The following is a 9267-nucleotide window of genomic DNA, read 5'->3' on the forward strand; positions in this document are numbered from 1 at the left end:
ATCACGTTTTCCAAAGACCGCTTCCATATGTGGTCCCAACATTGGAAAGTAGGCCCAGCAGGTATTGTTATTCTGGTTTGTTCCTTCTTGGCACTGTTGGTATAATACAGAAGTCATACCCACTCTAGACTCACAGACTGGTATTGCATCCTGCCTGGCTCCACCATACCACACTTGCAAATCTGAGCTCATTGTTTAACCTTTCAGCCCAAGTTGTCCCATCCATAAAAAGAGCATAATAATACCTACTTAATAGGCATGTTAATAGGATTAAGTAAAATATGTACATGTGACTATTATTAACTATGATTTCAGGTAGCTGAATTTGATTTTATGGAGATAGAAGATCAAGAATTGATTACCCAGCAGCTGAATAAGGATTTCTGTATTCAAAAATGTGCATTTAAAAGACTGCTCATATTAAGTGTTTCTAATCATTATTAAATGTACAATGTGTACGGAGAGAGAGCAATAGAGCATGAGCTCACCAAATTCAAGTATTTTACGATACTGTGTTAATTTCTGCTGTACAGCAAAATGATTTAGATATAAATATATATCTTTTTTATATTCTTTTCCATTATGGTTTATCACAAGGAAAACTTTTTTGGCTGCGTTGGGTCGTTGTTGCTGCGTGTGGGCTTTCTCTAGTTGTGGCGAGTGGGGGCTACTCTTCATTGCGGTGCGCAGGTTTCTCATTGTGGTGGCTTCTCTTGTTGCGGAGCATGGGCTCTAGGCGCGAGGGCTTCAGTAGTTGCAACACGTGGGCTCAGTAGTTGAGGCACGCAGGCGCTAGAGCACACGGGCTTCAGTAGTTGTGGCACATGGGCTCAGTAGTTGTGGCTCGTGGGCTCTAGAGCACAGGCTCAGTATTTGTGGAACACGGCTTAGTTGCTCGGTGGCATGTGGGATCTTCCTGGACCAGGGATTGAACCCGTGTCCCCTGCATTGGCAGGCGGATTCTCAACCGCTACACCACCAGGGAAGTCCCACAAGGAAAACTTTTAAATCAGCTTACGCAAGGCATTTCTCTTACTGGCCATGGATGCCTGAATCTCTTGCCTCCAGTGTTGCCACTAATCTCTTATTAAATAGATACTTTCCATAAGATCATTTAAAGCTTTTCACTATGCTTTGTATTCCTTGATTTCCTCCCTCCTATCACATTAGAAAGAGAAAAAGGAAAAGAAAAATATGGTAATGTTTTTCTTTCTCCATTTTTTCCTGCTCCCATTGTTTTAATAATTAACATAAAAAATTATTTTCCAAGTTCAGTTCCTACAGTTTTTCTAAGTTGCAAATTTAAAGAGATCATGCTATTTTTTCCCCTTTTCAGCATTTTCGGTGTCTTTGAACAGAAAAGTTTTGGAGCTGTTTCCTCAAAGAATATATAAAAAGTATAATCCATGCTTCCTAATTTCAAGTCACAAATAAGTTTTATTCTATTTTCTGAGAAGTAGAACAAATAAAATCAGTGCAGTTTAATGTGATGGAAGTGCCCAACTGAGCATCTGAACGACAGTTGGAACTTGTTTTGGAGGTCTTCCCAGAGCAAATAAGATTTCAGAGTCAGTACAAGATTGGCCATTTCCTCCTGCCCTGAAAAACTCTGCTTACAGCCACACCACATTTTTTGTCCTAATCCTTCTCTCTTCTTCAGTGTCAACTAGGATAATCTTGTCTGTGGATATCAGAAATAGCAACTGAAAGTTGTTTAAACAATGAAGGGACTTATTATTTCCACATAACAAGAAGTCTGGAGGCAGGTTCTTGAGAGTGGGTTAATTCCACAATGAACCAATTTTTTCCTGTCTTTTAGTTTTGTCATTCTCAGTCTGACAGCCTTGTCCTCATAAGCATAACACACCTGCCACACATTCTTCACTAAGGAAGACATCTCTTTTTACCCATTTACTTATTGAAGTAAACATTTGTATCAGTATGGATTCAGGATATTTACTTTATTCTTTGGGTTACAATAGTACATGATTTTGTTGTTGTTATTGCTCAAATATTTCCACCTTAGGCTATCAGGGTCTTTTTCAGGTTGACTCCTGTGTCCTTTTGATATATTTCCATCCTTCTGTATTTTTGAGCACTTCCTTCCTTACTGGTAGTGTGACTCAGGATCATCTTGTATTTCCCCTGCTCAGCCTTAGAATTAGCCATTTCTCCAAGGATCCTGCGTTCCTTTTATTGGAGAATAGTATTTAGAAACCAAGATTTGGTGTGAGTGAGCTCTTTGCAATTGGGAGTGTCACTGCTTCTAGCTTCTCTCAGTAGGCAGACTAGGAAATATATATATGCATACTAATCCATGTGTACAAATATATATATGTCTGTGTATATAATAAGCTAAACAGAGTTAATTCTGTGATCTCTGACTCTCATTCATTACCATAGAGTTCAGTCTAGCCTTCCTCCCTTGATTGTGTGTAACTTCTTTCTCTGACAGTAAGAAACCTGGCTCCCATTATCTACTATCCATTTACTTATTTGTTCAACCTCAGCATACGTGTAAAGCAGGTTCAGAATTGTTAACCTATATTCTTATGAGAAACCAGAGTACAATGTTTCTACAGTTCTTTTTGTTTTTAACCTTACAGTTTCCAGTGGAGAACATCTTTTAATCAGAATGTTAATACAGAAAGAGGCCCCACAAAAAATTTTGCCCAAGACCCCATATCTTAGCAGTGGCCCTGTTCTAACTATCCCACTAATCCCATTATCATTTTAATGTCAAAGCATATTCTTCCACGTTTTTCTCCTTGCTCAAACAGGCATATAAATACATGTATGTGTACATTCGTTCTACAGAAGGTTTTTGTCTGGAAGTAAAGTTTGAGAAATACAATGTTTTAGAAACCCCCCAAGTAACTCTAAAATACAGTCAGGATTAAGGACCATCCTCCAGGCCAATCATGGTAATTCTAATCAGGACTGCCCCTAGCTGTGTAGAGTCCCAGAAAAATATTTTGTGTGTGTGACCTCTATGTATATAAATAAACAAAAGAAATAGAGAATGAAGTAGAGTGGAAGTGAAGCTCAAACTTCATGATGTAGAGAAAAGCTGAAGGGCACAAAAATTAAAGTTACAATGAGCAGAGACTAGGAAGTAGACACAGAATGGGGAGATAATACAGGCTAGCTGGGAACAAGGAAACAGAGAAAACATACAGAAAGAAGTATGCCTCCATGAAAATATGTTCAACATTGCTATTATTAGAGAAATGCAAATCAAAACTACAATGAGGTACCACCTAACACCAGTCAGAATGGCCATCATTAAAAAGTCTATAAATAACAAATGCTGGAGAGGGTGTGAAGAAAAGGGAACCTTCCTACACTGGTGGTGGGAATGTAAGTTGGTGCAGCCACTATGGAGAACAGCATGGAGGTTCCTCAGAAAACTAAAAATAGAACTACTGTATGATCCAGCAATCCCAGTCCTGGGTATATATCCAGACAAAACTATAATTCAAAAAGATACATGCACCCCTATGTTCATAGCTGCACTACTCACAACAGCCAAGACATGGAAACAATCTAAATGTCCATCAACAGATGAATGGATAAATAAGATGTGGTACATATATACAGTGGAATACTACTCAGTCATAAAAAAGAACAAAATAATGCCATTTGCAGCAACATGGATGCAACTAGAGATTATTATACTAAGTGAAATAAGTCAGAAAAAGACAGATACCATATGATATCACTTATATGTGGTATCTAAAATATGACACAAATGAACCTATCTATGAAACAGAAACAGATTCATGGACATAGAGAACAGATTTGTGGTTGCCAAGGAGAAGGGGGTTGGGGGAGGGATGGAGTGGAAGGTTGGGGTCAGCAGATGTAAGCTATTATATACAGAATGGATAAACAACAAGGTCCTACTGTATAGCACAGGGAACTATATTCAATATCCTATGGTAAACCATAATGAAAAAAGTATTTTTTTAAAAAAAGAATGTGCATATATATATATATGTGTGTATATATATATATGTATATATAACCGAATCACTTTGCTGTACAGCAGAAATTAACACAACATTGTAACTCAACTATACTTCAATTTAAGAAAAGTATAAAATGAAACTTAGCTCAAAAAGACAATTAAAAATTGCCTCAATCCTGTTTAGTTTTCTAGTTACAATTCTGGTGTAAATACATATTTCTTTTTATACTGAGCTGTAAATTTCTGGAAGTAACATTAGCAATCAAAAGCATCTAATTAAAATGTACAGATTTGAAATAAGAATGATTGAAAAGATGGAAGGAAATTGGTCAGTGTTCCAGGGATAAAGGATGTGATGGGAGCAGTTAGGAGAGCATTCAGTCCACAGCCAGATAATGAGATCCATTTTGAGTATCAGTTTGAAGAGAAAAGTATATTAAAGTCAGATTTCAATCATTTGGGAAGACCACTGAGACAGATGGATTTCCTCAGGGTCTGAGGATCTGCCTTTTATTCTTGCAGATTCAGAAACCTGAGCTGCCAGCTTACCAAGTCTAGACCATCTCTTAGGTTTGGACACACACTAATCAAGCGCACAGAAATTCATATATTAAAAGGCCAATATAAATTTATTAATGTGTGAGGATAATAATAGTTGACCAGATACTTTTGTTCACTGCTCAGAGTATTATATTTCTATAGGCAAATCCATGTGAAAAGCCAAATTATTATTGGAAGATTGCTTGGTAAGTATACAATCAGATCAATAGGAGTTGCTATCAAGCTATATCACTCTGAGGCATTCACTTCTATTCTAAGCACATACCTCTTGAAGAGCCTAGATATTTAACTCTGTGAGCCAGAGCCTTTGAACAATCTGAAGGCACTGCAGAAGTCAGAATAATGCACCCCCTCCGAAGACGTCCACATCCTAATCCCCAGAACCTGTGACTAGGTTAGGTTACATGGCGAAAGGAAGTTAAGGTTGCAGATAGAGTTAAGATAGTTAGTCAACTGGATTTAAAATAAAGAGATTGGGACTTCCCTGGTGGCACAGTGGTTAAGAATCCGTCTGCCAACGCAGGAGACACGGGTTCAAGCCCTGGTCCAGGAAGATCCCACATGCTGCGGAGCAACTAAGCCTGTGCGCCGCAACTACTGAAGCCTGCGCACCTACAGCCCACGCTCGGCAACAAGAGAAGCCACCGCAATGAGAAACCCGCGCACTGCAACGAACTGTAGCCCCCGCTCACCACAACTAGAGAAAGCCTGAGTGCAGCAACAAAGACCCAACACAGCCAAAAATAAATAAATTTATTAAAAAAATAAATAAAATAGATTATTCTAGTTTATCCAGGTGGGCCCAATGTAGTAATCACAGGGTACCTTAAATGTAGAAAAGGGAGGCAGAAGAGTCAGTGTCAGAGTGATGCTACATCTTTCTTTGCATCAAAGTAGCACTATTTTCCTTAACTCTGAAAACAAAGTTCTTTATAGTCCAGCTTATAGAATCTAAACTCTTTTTAAATAATAAAAACTGAGTTTAAAAAAAAGGTAAAGGGCTTCCCTGGTGGCGCAGTCGTTGAGAGTCCGCCTGCCGATGCAGGGGACATGGGTTCGTGCCCCGGTCCGGGAAGATCCCACGTGCCGCAGAGCGGCTGGGCCCATGAGCCATGGCCGCTGAGCCTGCGCGTCTGGAGCCTGTGCTCCACAACGGGAGAGGCCGCAACAGTGAGAGGCCCGCGTACCGCAAAAAAAAAAAAAGGTAAAGGATAAGCGTTATTGAGCTCTTACCATGTACCAGGCACTATTCTAGTTTCATTTAAGGTTCATTTAAACTTCATCAGAACCCTATGACTTAGGAACTACAATTAAACCTGTTTTTACAGATGACGAAACTGAGGTTAGAGTGGCTAAGTAGTTTGACCAGTAGTAGTTACTTTTATAGACTGAACATATGTGTTGCCCCCAAATTCACATGTTAAATCCCTAATCTTCAGTGTGATGGTGTTTGGTGGAAGGGCTTTGTGGAGTTAATTAGGTTTAGATGAGGTCATGAGGGAGGGGCCCCCTTGATGGGATCAGTGTCCTTTCTCTGCTATGGGAGGACTAAGAAGGTGGCCACCTGCAAGCCAGAAAGGTGGTTCTCACCAGAAACTGAATCTATTGGCAGTTTGATCTTGGACTTCACAGCCTCCAGAATTATAAGGAATAAATGTCTCTGTTTAAGCCATCCAATCTATGGTATCTGTTATAGCAGTCAAAGCTAAGACAGTTACACAACTAGTTTGTGGCAGAGTTATTACTTGAAGGTTCAAGTAATCAGTCTACTTTAGAGACTGAGTTCTTAACTAGTATGTTTACCATAAGTTAGAGGTTTAGCCATTGTCTACAAATACAGATATCCATGGATTAAAATAAAGGGAGGCACAGTGAATGACTAGATAGAGGACATTTTCACAATAAAGACTGTTAGTACCAAAGCAAATTACAATAGTAATTTGATTAAAAGTGAGCGGATAGTCTCCAATAATAGTGTTTGGGAAGAGAAACCTCTACTAAGAACCTGGAATAATGTGGGTTTTTTAAAATATAAATTTATTTATTTTATTTATTTATTTTTGGCTGCTTTGGGTCTTCGTTGCTGCGCATGGGCTTTCTCTAGTTGCAGCAAGTGGGGGCTTCTCTTGTTGCGGAGCACCTGCTCTAGGCACGTGGGCTTCAGTAGTTGTGGCACGTGGGCTCCGTAGCTGTGGCTCGTGGGTTGTAGAGCGCAGGCTCAGCAGTTGTGGCGCACAGGCTTAGTTGCTCCGCGGCATGTGGGATCTTCCTGGACCAGGGCTCGAACCCGTGTCCCCTGCCTTGGCAGGTGGATTCTTAACCACTGCGCCACCAGGGAAGCTCCTAGAATAATGTGTTTACAGTACTGTTGGTCATTACAGTTTTATTGACGCTGTACAGTTGGGTGAAAAGCTCATTGCATTGGGAATCAGAACTGTATTCTAGCTGTTCTTGACACTAACTAGCTAAGTAAGCTTGATACAGCTGCCAAATTTCTAGGCTCTAGTTACCAAGAAATAGTATTCATGCTGCTGGAGAAAGCACTACAAGATAAATGATAAATACTTTCTTGTCACAAGATAATCAGTATTAGTACCAAGAATTTACTGTTCACATCCCTATGTGAAAAGCACAAAGCATAAATTAGAAGGGACAAGATTGATTGATTTCAGTGAGTTTAAATTATATGGGTAGTGAGGACTGAGAAATAATACTCCTAAAATCATAAAGAAAAGTTTTTTTAAAAGTATCAGAAAACAAAAAAGCAAACTAACATGGCTCATCATCTTTTGCATCCAGGTAAGCTGAGGTATCTAGGCATTCTAACAGCCTTTGTAAATTGCTCTATTCCACCAGAGATATCCTAAAATGAATTTGCTTTTGGTTCAAGTCAATTCAATTCAACCTACATTTACAGGGTCCCTCAGAGATACTTTGAAACTAATGAAGCCTAAGCTTCATGCCCCTGACTTGCACAGCCATTCTGTGCACTGCAGGCTGCTGGTCATTTGGAGTTCTGGGTAGGAAGCAGACACCAAGTTGCACACAGGAAGCATTTCTATGTAGCATTTCTGGTAAATTGCCTATAAGTTCACAGAAGGAAGCGACCTGAATCTCCAAGGCTCTAGTACTTTGTTGTGATTTCTTTTTCTTTCATTCTTTTGCACTCACTTTTCAACGTAATTTTGTCCATAATATTATATTCTTTTTTCTTTAAGCACACAGTACCCCACCCCGCATTGTATGTCAGGTTCAAATACCAGTATCTGCTGTGCCTAATAAGTGTTATGCCCAGAACTAATGAAGATACAAAAATGAAGGGGCTCACAGTTTTGTGGGAAGAAGAGTGCAGAATTAGATATGAAACAGAATGCTAGTCTAGTGGTAGAAACAAAGTGTTACAGGGGCACACAGGAAAAAAACATTGAACAATGCTATTTTGTTGCAGTATCCTTATCTTCTGAAAGATATCAGGCTGACCAAAAATTACGAGAGTTGAAGAAATTCTGAACTTCTGTAAGTAGCCTGTGGCCTGGCGTTTCTTCAGCTATTGCCTTTCAAACTTTCTTGACTATGATTTGCAGTGTAGCAGACAGTAGTGTTAGCCATGCTTCACGCTCCCTACATCTCTCAGCCTACTTTGAAGTTAAGTTAGAGGCATGTGCCTATTCAGGTCAACAGGTCATAAGAGAAGGTGACTGCGTTGTTTCAGGTTCAAGTCTCTTATCATTGATTAAAAGCCCCAGTGAGAGTCCTCTGCACTCTCTCTAGAAAGATTTTAAACCTGGAATCAAAGATTCAAGATGGAGTATTGTTGACCCTTGAACAACTCAGGGGTTAGGGGCCCAGAGCTCTCCCACCCCCAGCCCAGCAGTTGAAAATCAGCATATGACTTTACAGGAGGCCCTCTGCATCCTCGGTTCTGCAACTGAGGATTCAACCAACCTCAAACAGGTTCCGCATCAGAAGCTTCAACAAACCGCAGATCATGTAGTACTGTAGTTTGTATTTTTTTTAAAAATCCACCTATAAGCAGACCCCTGAAATTCAAAGCCCTGTTGCTCAAAGATTAACTGTAGTTGAAAGATGGAAATATACTAGATTCTTGAAGATCTGGAGGAGAACCAACAATGAGAGCAGTCTAATCCACATCAGACTTTATGGGAATGACATGTGACATAAAATACTTTTATGTTAAACTACTAAAATGCATTTCACATCTTGACCTAATACCCATATACATATATAACTGAATCAAAATTTTCAAATAATACCCTTGCTATTTCTGACATACCTGATATTTCATTTCATTTAGTAAAATGCGTATCATACTCAATTTCACAACCTAATTGGTTTCCCCCCCCCAGTGTGGAAAATACTCTTAAGCTACCTCAGAACACTGATCGTCTGTGAAAAACTTTCAGGTGTGTCAACTTATTAGATTAGCAGCTTTACAATAAATGCAATGTTACGATAATAGAAATGTGAAATACAGATTACATCGCGTAAAATTAAATTACTGCATTTTTGGCTCTATGTTTCTCCATTTGGTACACATATGTGAACATACACACATACATATATATGTAATAAAGGAAAAATGTTTTAGGCTGTTCTGCAAAACTGTTAGTCTCTAACATTAAAAGAAAACATTGCTGCTCTAAAAGTTTGCGCTTCATTCCAAAAGAACTCCATTAAGAACGTATTTGGCTTGGTGCCGGTAGGTTTTGGTAGGT

This window comes from Orcinus orca, chromosome 12 (genome assembly GCF_937001465.1).
Source record: "Orcinus orca chromosome 12, mOrcOrc1.1, whole genome shotgun sequence".
NCBI classification, from domain to species: domain Eukaryota; kingdom Metazoa; phylum Chordata; class Mammalia; order Artiodactyla; family Delphinidae; genus Orcinus; species Orcinus orca.